General features: G+C 44.7%; 1 pseudogene; it reads right to left on the reverse strand.

The window, feature by feature from the left end:
• Positions 1-14,627: 14,627 nt before the first annotated feature.
• Positions 14,628-16,161, reverse strand: LOC136494953 (protein ANTAGONIST OF LIKE HETEROCHROMATIN PROTEIN 1-like; annotated as a pseudogene).
• Positions 16,162-16,577: the final 416 nt, after the last annotated feature.

A 16,577-nucleotide genomic window follows, 5' to 3' on the forward strand; every position in this document is an offset into this window, starting at 1 on the left:
GTTAACGTGTGTATTTTTACCAGGATGTCCGATGTCTATATATCCATCATTTTCTCGGCATGGTCCCACATGTCATTGGGCTTTTCATCCTTACCGACGATTGCTGTGTACCAACCTCCGTTTCACAATACTTGAGATCAATGCACATATACCGATATATGATTTACTTATGTTGGATGAAATTACTAAAATACCCTTGTAAAGTTATCCAAAAGTTTCTTGAATCTTCGTAGGTGGAGAAACGAAAATATTTTATAGGGGCAAAATCATATAATTGTATCTTGGGAAATGTGAAGTGCCAAGTATTTGGAAAAAGAAAAAGCGGTCAAAAGTGACAACTGTTTAGAAACGGAGGTTGGTAAATTGAGAGGGTGCGCGGTGTTCCACGAAGACTCACCGACCCACACAAGTAGGCGGTCCATGTGGACTCATGTCCCTACAACACTTCTTGGTTTTCATTATATATATTTATTTATTGATGGCTATTTGCATGGTTGCTTCTACTTTGAAACCTAATTGTGAGTTTGTCCTTATATTTTCTGACTTTACACCGTTGCCCTTGCTAATCTCAAACTATTTGCACCATTGCCCCTAGTGTTTGCACATTTGCCCCTATTTTTCAGGGGCAAATGAGGACTAACAGTGCAAACATTTTTAGAATAGCAAGGGCAACGATGCAAAGTTAGAAAAAAGAATAAACTTGCAATTAGAGTTTTAAGTAGGAACAACTATACAATTATCCCTTTATTAATATCAAAGTTGAATAGATGGTACTAGTACTAAATATCTCTAAGGCAAGATCAAAGGCAGCTGGCTGGATTTCGCAGCGTCAGATCGGCTCATGTTGGCCGTTAACCCGTTAATGCCTCATTTGGAACGCAGGAATGGAAAAACTAAGGAATATGATAGGATTGCACATGTAAAACAGATGATTGAAAAACATAGAAAAGTTGTATAAATATTCCTTTGGATGAGTCACAGGAATACCATTGGAAATTTTAGATGAGTGTTGATTACCTTTGGCTTAATTGCCCTGTCTAATAAATCTTGTAGCACCAGGATGGTATTGTTTGGTCCAAGAATGAGCAGCGTGCTTTACCTCGATCCTATGTGTGACAGCAAGAAAAAAGAGGTGGGACTGGTTGCTAAATTTCCTGTGGTTTTGCTCTAAAATGGCAAGCAAAAGAAAAATTTCGTACACTATTCCTATGCTCCATTCCTGTGAACCAAATGCGTGCAGACTAACAATTCCTATAGGATTTCCAATCCTATGATTTTCCTCTGTTTTTCCTAGGAAGCAAAGGAGGCCTAAACCGGGATGTGGATCAAATTAGATCTCCTGCGAGACGGGAAAGGTGTGCACTTCTCGTTGGGAAGCGTGGCTGGTAATGGGATTGAGCAAGGAACGCAGGGACGCGGGCTTCGAAGTTCTGCCTCAACATTGCAGGTGACACGCCATCCTCCAACCGCCTCTTCGACTCTGCAGTCAGTACGTTCGTTTTGTCGTAAACGATCATGGATTATTTACATTATTCCAACTTATAATCCACGATCGTATAGCCGAACAGGCTGGAAATTGAGCTCCCATTCGAGGACGTCCTTGACTACTCGAAGTTCAGTGTCATCGTCCGTGGTGCTGACGCGGCCAAGAAGGGCTTCCTGATGACTCTGATCAAAGGCCGGGATCAGCCGAGAAGAGTGGACACGCATGTGGAACAGGCTAAAGGAAGTAGAAAGACACTTTGAATACCAATACCCATCTCAGAATGATGATGCTGTGCAGATGATCTGGAAGGCCATAGCTCGGAAGGTGCCACCATCCGGCTGAAGATCAACAGATCGACTACGAAGATTTTCTAGGTTTGAAACTAACAAAACAAAAGAGGCTCCACCGCAATCTTCTTCTTGGCTACAGAATGAGGTTTGAAACTAACAAAACAAAAGAGGATCCGCCGCAATCTTTTTCTTGGCTACAGAATGAGGCTCCTTGATTTTGGACTAGTAGTAAACTGAGGCTCGCACTGGATTTCAATACTGTCGAAACATGAGTTATCAACTAAAGACTGAACCTGAACCGCTTGCCGGGGGAGAATGTCCCCGCTGCGGAGGTTGGAGTAGAGTACACCTGGTACACGTGATCGATCACCCAGAATTACAGATCCCAGGGCATAATTTTCGTTCCATTTATTCTTTTATTTATTTATGATTATATATAAGATGTTCTCAACCGCAGATTAGGGACAATAAATTTTGTTTCGGAAGCTGTATATTCTAGGCGCTAGTTTGATTACTGATTAGTTACAGTTGCTCGAGTATCTGTTCACTTCCACTGAAGTCCATAGGTGTAACTCAACATTCTTGGAGCAAGATTTTTTTGTACCTTGCAGAATTCTATCAAAACATTCACTCCAGACGAAACTCTAGTCTCTTTCCTTGTGGCGTCATGCGTCATGAATTTGTCTATTGGCCATTCTAATCAGCGGCAAATTAAAGCCTGCCCTGAAATACCAAGGACACAGTCCCTGTACAGGATAAGGAGACGCCGAGAGCGGTTGTCTGAACGCGGAGATGAGAACAAATGTATGTAGAACGGAGTACTCGACTAGAGAATAGAGGTAAACAAAAGTGCCCCGTCGAACAACCAAAACATCATATAAGCTGAAGAACAAAGCTTTCCATGCGTTGCATACAAATGTGGGGCAGCGACCACAAATGAGCAATGCTAGCTGCTCAAAAAGCAGACAAACACATGTTAGAATCTGGAAACGGAACTTGTTCAATCAACCAATGTGTCTCTGTCGACTCAGTTTATTGCATGGAAGGACCAAAAGGGATTATATCAGGGGAGGTCTATGGACGGCGAAGTTCAGGCACAAACATAATATTCAGATATTTCGTTGATCCTGTCCTGCAGGACATATCTCTGGTTTTTCAAATCGGAGGCCATGGAAGCAACCTGAGAAAAGGAAGACATGGAATTTTAAATCAACATCTTTATGCAATGCCAAAGATATTCTATGTACCGATCATGAACTTGCCTCTGCTCGCAGCTGGAGAGATTGCCTGGTTGGAATGGTTCTTAGTCGATCCATCAAACCTATGCCCAAAGAAGTAATAGATATGCAATTATACGCCATAGCACGAGCAATCAAAAGGGTGGCCTTAGCCTCGTTTGTGTAGTTGTGAAATAACTAGATTAATGAGCTTAAATAACTTGAAGACATAGTTTGATACCTGCAGCTGTGGATTCTGCCTTGTAAATGGAACCTATAAGAGCTTGTATCTGCTTCCGAGTAGATCTGGAGAAAAGGCGTGGCCATATTACAATACGTCGGTGATAAATCATTGTTCAATAAAAACAACAGAGGCATGGAAAAGGAGACTTTTCAGACCAAAACTTCAGGTAATTACCTCAAATCTGTTCGTCCACGCTGCAGATCACTTTCACCAATGGCTATTTTGTCAAGAGTGTATTTTGATTCTTTCTTTAGGCTCTCAATAGATTTTTTGTACTCCATCATTCTTTGCTCAGCATCATTCAGTAAATCCTGGAAACAGTTTGGAGTGGAATCATGTAACCACAAAAGAGTTAAACAAGGTTGTTACTGAAGAACAGTCGCATAGATGACTAACAGGGAAGATGATAGTTACAAGATGCTACTGGCACAGTAACAAGGATAGCCCTCTTCGCTTCTCTTGTAATCCGTCTTTTTCAACTTATTTTTTTTAGCTGGAACAGTATTTTTCTCTCACAACAAATCGGTCGGAACAGTGTTTTGGCCCCGTTCGGTTGGCAGAATTTTGGCTGAAACTAGCTAAAAAACACTGTTCTGGCTGAATTGTTGTGAGAGAAAAACACTGTTCTGCCTGAAAAAAGAAGCCGAATAAGTTGAATATGGGGTAAGCCGAACGGGGCAGTTAAAACTCTCAGGTGTACCATTTGGTAAGGCTTACACAGAAACTATAAACCTGAGAAGAGTAGACTTGTAGCACCAAATCCCACTTTTGAATATTTAAGTTCAAGTTATGCGGGAGGACCTTAAAATGCGACGATAAATACATGCATAATAATTAATTAATATATCTGGTAACCAAGCTAGAACAAGTCAAACCACCATTGGGACCTAAAAAGGAGGCCCATATGACATGAGCACTTCATAAACCTTAGTCAAGAAGAGATGGCAACTAAATAACCATAACTAAAAGCTTCCCAAGATCATAATACTGCTTCACAGCAAAATTTAGACGCTTAAGTATACAACATAGCATAAGATGAGCATTTTCCACACACACACACACACACAAAAGATTGCAAGTGCAAGTGCAACTGAGAACAATCTTCCCCCACCAACTGATTAAGGTACTGCAATATGCACTATGCAAAAACTATTCTGGCCCTTCCAAAATATATGAAGTTGTAGAACGCATTCAGTAAGCAATCTCCAACTTTAGTCACTAATCATGTGAACGAAATATCAAAACTGTCATCTCTGATTAAAAAGGTACATATTGGAGACAATGTCAATGTTCAAGTTGGAACAACATGTAAGATAACATTTTGCCCTATTAACTCAAGATTTGTAACACTTCCTCAAGCTTTGTATGGTTTTCAGTGCTCAATATCATTTCCCAAGAAGATGCGTGTACATCCACCCTCCCTATGCAAACGCGGGGGGGGGGGGGGGGGGGGGGGGGGGGGGGGGGGGTTGAGGTAGCTAAAGCTACAGTACACTGTTATTAACAAAAAAGACAGCCTAGATCAACATATTACCTAAAAAAAGACATTTAATACTACATCCGTTCTAAATTATAGGTCGTTTTGATTTTTTTAGATATATTCATTTTGCTATGGACCTAGATAAACACTATGTCTATATACGTAACAAAACCAATGTATCTAGAAAAGCTAGAACGACCTACAATTTGAGACCAGTGGAGTACCAATTAACATGATACTTCAACAGCTAAAATTTATTTAAAAGTTTTAATAGTCTGAGATAATATACATCGCATGGTTTCAGTAATAATAAGACAAACAAATAATTGATAGTATTAAATTCCACGTTGTCAACTAAGTTTTGATTTCAAGTTAAACAAAAAGGTGAGTAAACGGTGATATTGATGGTGCAGTCAGGCCTAATACTCTCAGATCCCATCATGCTTTCTGTTTTCCTTTGTCCAACACTGAGCGAGGATCATGAAACCGTAACAGGCAAGGATCATGAAACAGATATGCCTCACATCAAGTTGATTCGTAGCCTTCATTAAATCAAGTAATTAAGCATGAAAAAATAATAAACCTTCATTCTATTAAATCTAATTCGATAGCAGTGCTACTTGCAAGTATGCCGCTATGTGACGAACACCAAGAGAATTTTGGACAGATCATGATACTATCTATACTGGTAGTGCCTGGGCACTAAAACAATCCGAAGTCTTATGGCGTGCCCAAAGTAACCCTGGAGTCGATGCATAACTGCATAATTGCATCATTGTAACGAAACCAAATCAGAGTTGTCATAGGATCTAAAGGTGTGTTATGTGACTGTAAGGAAAATGGACTATCGGCCTATTTACTTTGGATTTTGGTATTTGATGATCAACAAGACTAATTTGGACTAATGAATTTGCACGTGTTTATTTTATAGTGCAATAGGATGCAAACACGGATTGGACTAAGATTGGAACGTGAAGAATATGATCAACACTCAAACAAAGCCACTAGAGGATGTGTGATCAACCTAGAAGTGAAGCTAGGAGTCTAAGACGCGAAGATGAAGAAGCCCGGAAGAAGGATCGCGAAGAAACGAATAAAGGGCAAAGCTGCAGCTGGCACCGGACAACACTGTGTGCACCGGACAGGGTGGCACCGGACAGTACTGTGCACCGGACAGAGCACCGCCCTATTTTCTCAGTACGACACACTTTCGTATTTTGGACATAACTTTTAGCTTCGAACTCCGATTTTGATGATCTTGGACTTTTCGAAAAGCTAATGAAAAGCTCTATAGCCTTGAACTAATGGAAATCAAGTTGGAGCAGCCAGGGGGCACCGGACTGTCCGGTGTACACAAGACAAACTCCCTCCGCTACACCGCCATATAATTCCAGAGGGTTATGTTTTTGGAGCTGGCACCGGACATAAAGACCACTGGACTGTCCGCTGCACCAGACAAGTGCTGTAGCTCTAATGGTCGGATTGTGAGACATTCATAATGGCTAGTTGATGTGGACCACCAGACTGTCCGGTGTGTGCACCGGACTATCCGGTGCTTACGCAGATTTCTGCAGCAGCCCTCCAACGGCTAGTTTCTCAATGGGGCTTATAAATAGATGCCCCAACCGGCCATTTGAGATGAGAGGGAGCAAGGGAAAGGTAGAGGGGTGTTCCTACACCACATTTGTGCTCTCCACATGCATAGGGCTTAAAGAATCACTCGGTGATTAGCGTAGGTGCTTTGCGAAGTGCTTAAGTTAGTTAGACCATGCTCAAATGCGCTTGCTCTAGGTTTAGGCCTAGTGTTTAGTGAGGTTTTCATACCTCTTACCACTCGGTGCTTGCGGGCACCATTGTTGTACATCGGAGGGGCTTGTAATCTTGTGAGACCACACCAACCGTATTTGTGGTGTGGCCGCCACCGTGTCAGGAGGGAACAAGGCCCGTAGCGTTTTGGCCGGAAGCTTGATAATGAAGACGGCGGAAAGCGGTCCGGGAGAGACTTTCCAGAAGGCACATCGGAGACCCACTTACGCGTGGGGAAGGCCTGAGGCTATCCACGGAGTAAAATGACTAGGAGCTTGGCCCTTGCGAGGGCTTCCTTGCGAGGGGCTCCAACGAGGACTAGGGGGAACCTTGAGCGCTTCTCGATATCTCGGTAAAAATACTGGAGTCATCGACAGGATTTTGCATCTCTACCTCACTCTTAGTTTCCACATTTACATTGCTACCTCGGTTGTGTACTTTACCTTTCCTAGCTTAGTTGATAGGATTGGAACCTAGGTTGCATAACTCTTTTACGGTAGAGATAGCAATACACTAGCAAAACCGTAGTTGCACATTTAGATAATTTATTTATTTGCATAGGTTTTACTAAGGTGAAAATTAGATGCCATAGTTAGAAGTAGAAATTTAAGTTGCCTAACTCACCCCCTCTTAGGCGTCCTGGTCCTTTCAATTGGTATTAGAGCCGGTTGACTCATTTTTGGACCTTTGGCTTCACCGCCGTTGAGCCGACGCCATTTAGAGTGGTTAGGATGGATACCTCTAGGCTTCCGCACTTTGATGGCACTAATTTCCCTTATTATTGTATTAGAATGGCTTGCTACCTAGAAGTGGTTGATCTAGGTGTTTGGACAGTCACCCGCGACAGGGTGAAACCCCAAAAGAATCCCAAAAAACCAACTGCGGGTGACAAAAAGGAAATTTATTTCAATGTTAGAGCTAAAAATTACTTGTATGAATGTTTTACCATGGATGTGTTTAACCAAGTGTTCACCTTAAATACGGCACATGAAATTTAGTTAAAACTTCATGAGCTCCATGACGGCACAAGTAATGTCCGTGAGCAAAAACATTGCCTAGCTAAAACAACCTATGACTCCTTTAAAATGAATGAAAATGAGCTTGTAAAGGACATGTATTCTCGTTTGAATCTAATTATTAATGAGCTCAATTATATAGGTTTGACAAAGCTAGGTGATGTGGATATTGTGAGGAAGATCATCTCAGTGCTACCACACTCCAAATATGCAAGCATCATCACCATCCTCCACAACATGGAGGACTTGAGCAAAATGACCCCGGCCATTGTTATTGACAAATTGGTGGCATTTGAGATGTCATGCAAGATGGGTCAAGAAGAAGCCTCTTCATCAAGCAAAAGTCTTGCTCTCACATGTGGTGAGCAAAAGAAGAAGAAGAGCAAGCAAGTTGAAACAAGCTCAAGCTCAAGCTCCTCAAGTGAAGATAAAGAAGAAGAAGAAGATGATGATGATGATGTTGATAAAGAATCAAGTGATGATGATCAAGCCTCCACCTCCTCCGACTCCTCCATTGATGATGAAGAAACAATCAAGCTTATATAAGGAGTGGAGAAGTTGATCTGCAAGCTCAATGTCAAAGGTGTACCCATCCAAATTGAAGATTGCATCTTCACCAATCAAAGAAGAGAGCAAAGAAAGAATGGATGCTATGGATGCGACAAGAGAGGGCACTTTGTGGAAGATTGTCCAACTAACAAGCCCACACCCAAGAACAAGAAAAAGAAGAAGGCATGCAAGGCCAAGGCTCTCACAACAATCAAGACTTGGAATGATTCATCAAGTAAAGATGAAGCCCAACACAAGAGGCATGGCCACAAGCACTCATCATCAAGCACTTCAGATGTGTGCCTTATGGCACGAGGTAATGAAAGTTCTAGCTCAAGTGATAGTAATAGTGATGATGAACTACCTTCTTATGAGCAAATTGTGCAAGATAACATTAATTATGCTAAGGCTTGCACTAGCCAACAAAAGAAAATAAAAGAACTAAAAGCAAAGGTAGATAGCTCACAACAAGCTTATAAAGTTTTACTTGAACACTATGAAACTTTTACCAATCTTAATGTTGAGCTATCAAGTAAAATTGAGCAACTTGAGGCTAGTGCAAGCACAAATGAAAGCACAATCAATGATGAGCAACTTGTGAAGAAAAATGAAAAATTAAAAGAAAAGTTAGCTAGCTCATAAGAAGCATATAAAAGTTTGCTTGATAAAATGGAAATCATGTGCAGACATTGTGATGAGCTAACTAACAAAGTTGCTAATCTTGAAGCCATCGGTACAACCCCCACCAAGGCACCTAAAAGGAAAAACTTAATCTTTGGCATGCCTAAAAAGGATGCCTCTACTTCTTGCAATAATTTACTTAAATTAGACTCACCTTTTTGAAACCAAGCTCCTTTTGAGAATGTGTTTGTAGAAACATGTACACAAGAGGTTGCAATAGAGAATGGGCAACTCAAGCAAGAAGTGGCTTGCCTCACCAAGGACTTGGCTCAAGTTAAAGGCAAGACGGAGCAAACCCAACCTCATCAAGATAACACCATCAAGGGAGTGAAGAAGCTTGATGAGGGAGAAACCGTGGTTTGCTACGTGTGCCACAAGGAAGGCCACAAGTCCAATGAGTGCAAGGGAAAGCATGGGGGAGGAGGAAAGAAGAAAGAGAAAAACAAAAGGCAAACAAGCAAGCTCTCCAACACCTACACCAACAAGGTGGACAAGAAGGCCTCCACACCTTATCTATTGAAGAAGAAGAAAAATATCAAGGTGGTGGCCATCAAGGTGAACAAGCAAGCCAACAATGGGGCCAAACACATTTGGATGCCAAAGGAGATTATTTTTAACATGAAGAGCACCAAGAAGGTTTGAATACCGAAAGGGAAATGAGAAGTCCAATGAACTTCGGGGAATTTGGAGACTTAGCAAAGTTTGGATGCCCATTTCATGGGGTGCATCATGATAAATAAAGTCATTGCCAAGTGGGTTAGTGAACACTATGGACCCAAATTCCCCTTCCCATGCTAGGTAACTAGATTTAAATTCTTGCAATTTCAGTTAGCATATAGTTCCTTTTATGCCTAAGTTTGCATTTGCATGTTTAATCTTTTGTCATGCATACACTAGGTAATCATATGGTAGGGTTGCTCGGTATCACTCTTACCCTTGGAGCAAACCTACATGGTTTAAATTGTTTAGGAGCATGGCACATAGCTCATTTTTTAATTGATCTATCTTATATGTGTCATGGTCCAAATTGTTGATGACTTCCCCAAATACCAACCTCAAGTGATGTTCACTTTGCATGTGACATTATCTTTCAATTGGTATTTTGACCTCATAAGTCAATGTGCATATCTCCTACAAGTATTCTATGCTTGTATGCATACTTTTAGGAGGAGCTCATTCTACAAGTTGGGCACTTTGAGACTAACACCCTTTTTTAAGTTTATCATGTGTGTAGTAGTCTTATTGCAAGGACAATGGAGTCCCCAGAGATAAGCATCATGCTTTCAAAATGCCTTCATTCGGTATTAATCCAATTGGATTTCTACATGAGGTATTCCTAAACCGATATCATTATGTTGACTTTCAATTCGGTATCTTTATATGCTTTCTCCATGCATTATATAGATTAAACTCCCATGTGCATTGATTTGCTGGTTATGCATATGCTTTGCCTTCTACCATATGTATGCATACGCTTAGGGAGAGCTTAGTCTATGTAATGTGAGTGTTAAGTTTTGTGATCAACTCCACTCCACATATAAAGAATCATAAAATTTGGCTCTCCCTTGTGCTACTAATGTCTTTCTTTTTGGTGTTTGATTTCAAAGGGGGAGAAGTTATAGGACCAAAAGCAAGCTCAACCCATAATAAACACCAAATCCACAAATTTAAATTTTTTGAAAGATGCCATGATACAAGTGGAAACATTCAATTGGTATCAAGCATACAAGTGGCTTTGGTTATGGGATGATGAAAGGGGGAGAACCTCATTTGGGAATGGTCTGACAAAGAGGAGGAAAGTGGATTATAGAGTTAGGGGAGCTTAAGTCCAAAATACCACAAGGGGACATCGGCAATAGCAAGATAAGTTGTAAAAGCATCTTTCATTTGGTATCTTTTAGCATCATAAAAACTTGCCTTTGCATTGATCCTAGCAAGTAGATAGGTTTTTCATTTGATAACTATTATTATTTGCTTGCTTTGGTCGTGTTGTCATCAATTACCAAAAAGTGGGAGATTGTAAGGAAAATGGACCATCGGCCCATTTAGTTTAGATTTTGGTGTTTGATGATCAACAGGACCAATTTGGACTAATGAATTTACAAGTATTTATTTTATAGTGCAATATGTTGCAAACGCGGATTGGACCAAGATTGGAACGTGAAGAATATGATCAACACTCAAAGGAAGACACTAGAGGATGTGTGATCAACCTAGAAGTGAAGCTAGGAGTCCAAGACATGAAGATGAAGAATCCTGAAAGAAGGATTGCGAAGAAACGAATAAAGGGCAAAGCTGAAGCTGGCACCGGACAACACTGTGTGATCGGACAGGGTGGCACTGTGCACCGGACAGAGCACCGCCCTATTTTCTCAGCGCGACACACTTTTATATTTTAGGCATAACTTTTAGCTCCGAACTCCGATTTTGATGATCTTGGACTTTTCAGAAAACTAATGAAAAGCTCTACAACCTCGAACTAATGGAAATCAAGTTGGAGCAGCCGGAGGGGCACCAGGCTGTCTGGTGTACACAAGACAAACTTTGTTCGCTACACCATCATATAATTCCAGAGGGTTATGTTTTTGGAGCTGGCCCGGACATCAAGACCGCCGGACTGTCCGGTGCACCAGACAAGTACTATAGGTCTAACAATCAGATTGTCAGACACTCATAACGGCTAGTTGATGTGGACCACCGGACTGTCCGGTGCCTGCGCATATTTCTACAGCAGCCCTCCAACGGCTAGTTTCTTAATGGGGCTTATAAATAGATGCCCCAACCGGCCATTTGAGATGAGAGGGAGCAAGGGAAAGGTAGAGGGGTGTTCCTACACCACATTTGTGCTCTCCACATGCATAGGGCGGAAAGAATCACTCGGTGATTAGCGTAAGTGTGTTGCGAAGTGCTTAGGTTAGTTAGACCACGCTCATATGCGCTTGCTCTAGGTTTAGGCATAGTGTTTAGTGAGGTTTGCATACCTCTTACCACTCGGTGCTTACGCGCACCATTGTTGTATATCGGAGGAGCTTGTAGTCTTACGAGACCACACCAACCGCGTTTGTGGTATTGCCGCCACCGTGTACGGAGGGAACAAGGCCCGCGGTATTTTGGCCGGAAGCTTGATAGTGAAGACGGCGGGAAGCGGTCTGGGAGAGGCTTGCCGGAAGGCACATAGGAGACCCACTTGCGCATGGGGAAGGCCCGAGGCTATCCATGGAGTTACCCGACCAAGAGCTTGGCCCTTGCGAGGGCTCCAATGAGGACTAGGGGGGAGCTTGAGCGCTTCTCGATACCTCAGTAAAAATATCGGAGTCGTCGATGGGAGTTTGCATCTCTACCTCACTCTTAGCTTTCGCATTTACATTGCTACCTCGGTTGTGTGCTTTATATTTCCTAGCTTGGTTGATAGGCTAGTTGATAGGATTGGAATCTAGGTTGCATAACTCTTTTGCGGTAAAGATAGCAACACACTAGCAAAATCGTAGTTGCACATTTAGATAGTTTATTTATTTGCATAGGTTTTGCTAAGGTGAAAATTAGAGGCCATATTTAGAAGAAGTAGAAATTTAAGTTGTCTAATTCAACCCCCTCTTAGGCGTCACGGTCCTTTCAGTGACAATTCATTTATTTCGTTTAATGAAGTTTTGTAATCGTCATGTGAGGCTCGCTTGTTTCATGATTGTTGCTTGCAAAGGTTTACATCTCAGTGCTCTATTTAATCTCTCAGTCTCAGACGCAATTATAGAAAATAAATGTTGTGCACGATAAGACATGGAGTAGCTAGAACGATTTCACAACCAACACCAATCATTATTTTGCCTAATCTAGTTTGAAATCTTAGTCAAGAACACAAGTTTAAGATTAGTATTTATATTTAATTAGTTGCGAGTTGATTATTGGACCATATTATTTAACTTATCTTAGACTAGGGGAATTTTCGAACAAATCTTAGCAGCTGAAACTTGTGCAAAATGGTGTTAACTGTCTCATTTTAGTGTTTCCAAAACGCCGTAGGAAGAAGGCAAAAACGCGTGTGCCGGACGAGGAACAGGACCAAACCGTGGCTAGGAAGTTGGATTGCTGTTTTTCAGTAGAGTTTGTTTTTTAAGATAAAGTTGGTTGGGCGCCACCATGGGGTTTGTTGCGAGTCTCTTAGGTTTTGGGAGTCCTTCAGTTTAGTTATTAGGAGTATAAGTATGTGGAATTAGTTTGTATCAGGGAATCGATCATTAAGAAATCGCTAATGCTCCACCGCGGGTGTTCATCCCGCGTCCAGACGTGGGACGCTACGTGGCCTCACGGTGTCCGCGTATTATACCGACCACACAAATATTTGATACTCCCGTAGATACTCAGGTGGCCACTTAGACTTATCCTTTTCGGTTCCATCTCGTCTCTCTCTCTCCGTCCATTCAAAGCAACAGCGAGAGGAAGGATGCCGTGGAGCTTGTGCATCTCCTTCCCATCTCGAACTCGCGCAGCCACCTGCCCCGTGCGTGTCACGGCCATACCCCACCTGCCCTCTACGCGCCGCCGCCGGAGAGCCCCGTGTTACCGGCGAGCTCCGCGCCGCCGGCAAGCTCCGTGCCACCGACATCCACGTGTCGTCGTTGAGCTCTGCTCGCGCTGCCGCCGGCAAGCCGCGTGTTGCTGGTGAGCTCCGCGCCGCCGATAAGCTCCACACTAGCGACCTCCGTGGCATCGAGCTTCGTGACAGCGTCGACGAGCCTCGATTCGCCCAAACAGAAAAAGATGTTGCGCTGAAAGCGCATGTTGCAAACATATGTTTCAAGTGTTTCAGGTGTTTCATATGCATGTTGCAAGTGTTTTATGTGAATGTTGCATATGTTGCCATGACTATACACGTATGTTGCAAGTGTATTGTTCTAAATGTTTCAGCTGTTTCAGACGTATGTTGCACGTGTTTTATCTGGGTGTTGTATATGTTTCACACATATGTTGCAAGTGTTTCATCCGGATGTTGTATATGTTTCACACATATGTTGCAAGTGTTTCATCTGACTGTTGCATATGTTTTGCAATGGCTACACGTGTTTTCCTGATGTTTTACTTCACCATGTTGCAAGTGTTTTAACTACACACGTGTTTTAACCCATGTTCCAATGGTGAAGTAAAACCATTATATTCATAGTTCGATGTCTTATGAGGAGCAGAATAACCTGTCTAGCGAGGAGTCCATGCCATTCTAGCATAATTTTTCAGTTCGCACAAAGCCTGTATTCCATTTTCTTTGCTGATTAAAATTCAATCTCCTATAAATTGGAATGATGCATTAGTTTTGCAAATGAACTCAGAAACTAAGTGGGGAAATGTTTGAAGAATCTGCTATGATATGGAAGTTTCTGCCTAAATCAGATGCAAGCTCCTTCCCATTCCATCATGAAACAAATCTACTGGGCGGTGCAAAATTGTAACAGTTGTGCTGTAAATAAATTTTCACCCTAGCACCGTGAACCCAACATCCATTAAAACGATACATGTCGACCATATGCAACTGTCCAGATAAGGAGGGTGCTGGGCGCCAAATCCGCTCTTTAAATGGAAAGGTGTCGCAAAGGCACATGGAATATATTCTCAACAAGAGTGTCGGCCGATCTCTGTGCAGGAATGACTAAAACAGCTGATACCATATGCTGAAATCAAATGTATATCATGCTAAGCAAAAGCTGAAATGCTAAGCAGAATAAAGCGTTAGTGAAGGTATAAGTTATGGTTATTTAAGGCACGATGAATAACTTCCAGAACCAGAAGATGAAGCTGCATGAGAATGAGACTACCAGCATCAGGCATGTCACCAATTTTTAGTGCCACACAGAAAGTTAGCAGTTGGCTAGTGAACTGAGAACAGTAGAGCATTAGATTAAAGCAGCTGAAGATGGCATGAGATACATACATACATCAGCATTCCAGATGCTGGGGACTGACTACAGACTCCTATATACACTCTTCATTGATTTCGGCTTACCAAGCTCAAATGTGCAGCAAGAACATCCCTGATTCTCTCCCCCTCCTTATCCTTCTCGCCCTCAAAGTCCACAAACACATCAGCATCACCATTCCGTTGAGTCTCTGCAGTCATCGGCTCGCCGCATTGGAGGAGAAAATTGTGGAGCAGACAACCAGCAACCACAACATACGGCAGTGCCACTTGGCACTCGCCCTTCCAGCATTCCTCCAGAAGCCGCCACCGTGCCCGCACACGGCCAAAGGCATTCTTCACCACCTGCTGCCCGTGCGCGTGCACATGGTTGAAGATGCTCTCTTTGGATAAGTCATCAGTGGCATCCACCACATGCTTGTACGGTGTCACAAGCCAGGGGAGCAGCGGGCAGCAAGCAGGCCCCAAGAAGTAGCGCGGCACCGAGCCACCGATGAGCTCGCCCTGAGGCGCATTGGCGAGCACCATGGACTGGGAGGTGTACAGCTTCGTCCGTGGGAGGATTTCCGCCGGCGCCATCTCCGGGTCCCACCCGACGGAGACGTCGAGGAAGCGGCCCTCGGCGTCGACCAGCGCCTGCGCGATGGCCGCCTCCCCGAACCGCGTGTACCCGAGCGTGCCGCAGCAGTTGGGCAGCGAGAGCGCGCAGAACCCCGGCACGGCGCGCGCGATCCGGTCGGGCGCGGCGAGGTCGAGCAGCATGGAGAGGCGTTCGGCGATCGCGCGGCAGACCTCGTAGAAGGCGCGCGCGGCGACGGCGGGGGACGGGAGGCCGAAGCGGCGCGCGCGGGCGCGGCGTGGGCGAGGCGGAACAGCGCGGCGCCGAGCTTGTGGTCGGGCGGCAGCGCGAGGGACGAGGACGAGGACGACGCGGCGGGCGCCGGGAGCGCGAGGGCGTGGAAGAGCTGGAAGAAAGCGGGCTTGGACATGTGGAACGCGTCGCGCCAGGCGGAGTCCGGGAGGGAAGGGGAGGAGAGGAGGCGGAGGAACCAGGAGGAGGGCAGCGGCGGCGACGGCGTGGGCGGGGACAGCGAGAGGGATGTGAGCGTGAGCGTCTGGAGGTGGAGCGGGAGCTGCGCCAGGAGGCGGGACACGGCGCGCGCCGCGGAGAGGAGGAGCGGGTCCAGCTCCAGCGTCTGGGACGGGCGCAGCAGGAGGTCGCGGTCGGACGCAAACCGCAGTGCTAGGGTGACGGACGAGGCGAGCAGCGCCAGCAGCGACGTCAGCTGCGGCGGCGACTGCGGAGCCGGCGGCGGCGGAGGCGGTGGAGACGATGGCGCCGCAATGGGCGCGCGGCGGGAGCGCTTGCGGCCGGAGGCGACCATCCTCGGGAGGCGAGCGTGCGCGCCGCGCGTAGTCGGGAGGTGGTAGTTGTTTTTTGCGGGTTTCGGGGAGCTGGATGATAGCGGTGGCGACGGCGACAGGTGGGAGTGGGAGCAGTGGACTGGACTGGCTGCACTTGCCCTGCACTCTGGGAGTGCGCGAGCGAGCTCGTTGGGTCAGGCAAGAGGCAGAGCTGGGCTCCCCCTTCGCCTCGGGCCTGACGACGACATGGGCTTTTGCAGGTTTGCAGCTCGTGGCAGTGGGAAACGGGGTGCTTTCCTCGGGAGATGGATGTGACGGCCACGTCGTCGTGTATCGTGTTGGATGGGGCATGTGGACATGCAATTAATTCGCAGTAATTTTGGTGTCAGGTCAGGACTGAGGAGTCAGATTGGGCTGTTTCACGTGGACCGCCGTATTGGACCGGGCCGGGCCGGGCCGTTCATGAAAGGAGGGCAAATTTATATGGTGCTGACCGCTGCTGCCACGCTAACGGCGGGGGCTGGCAAGGCGTTCTCTTGTC

Source organism: Miscanthus floridulus, chromosome 11 (genome assembly GCF_019320115.1).
Source record: "Miscanthus floridulus cultivar M001 chromosome 11, ASM1932011v1, whole genome shotgun sequence".
NCBI lineage: Eukaryota > Viridiplantae > Streptophyta > Magnoliopsida > Poales > Poaceae > Miscanthus > Miscanthus floridulus.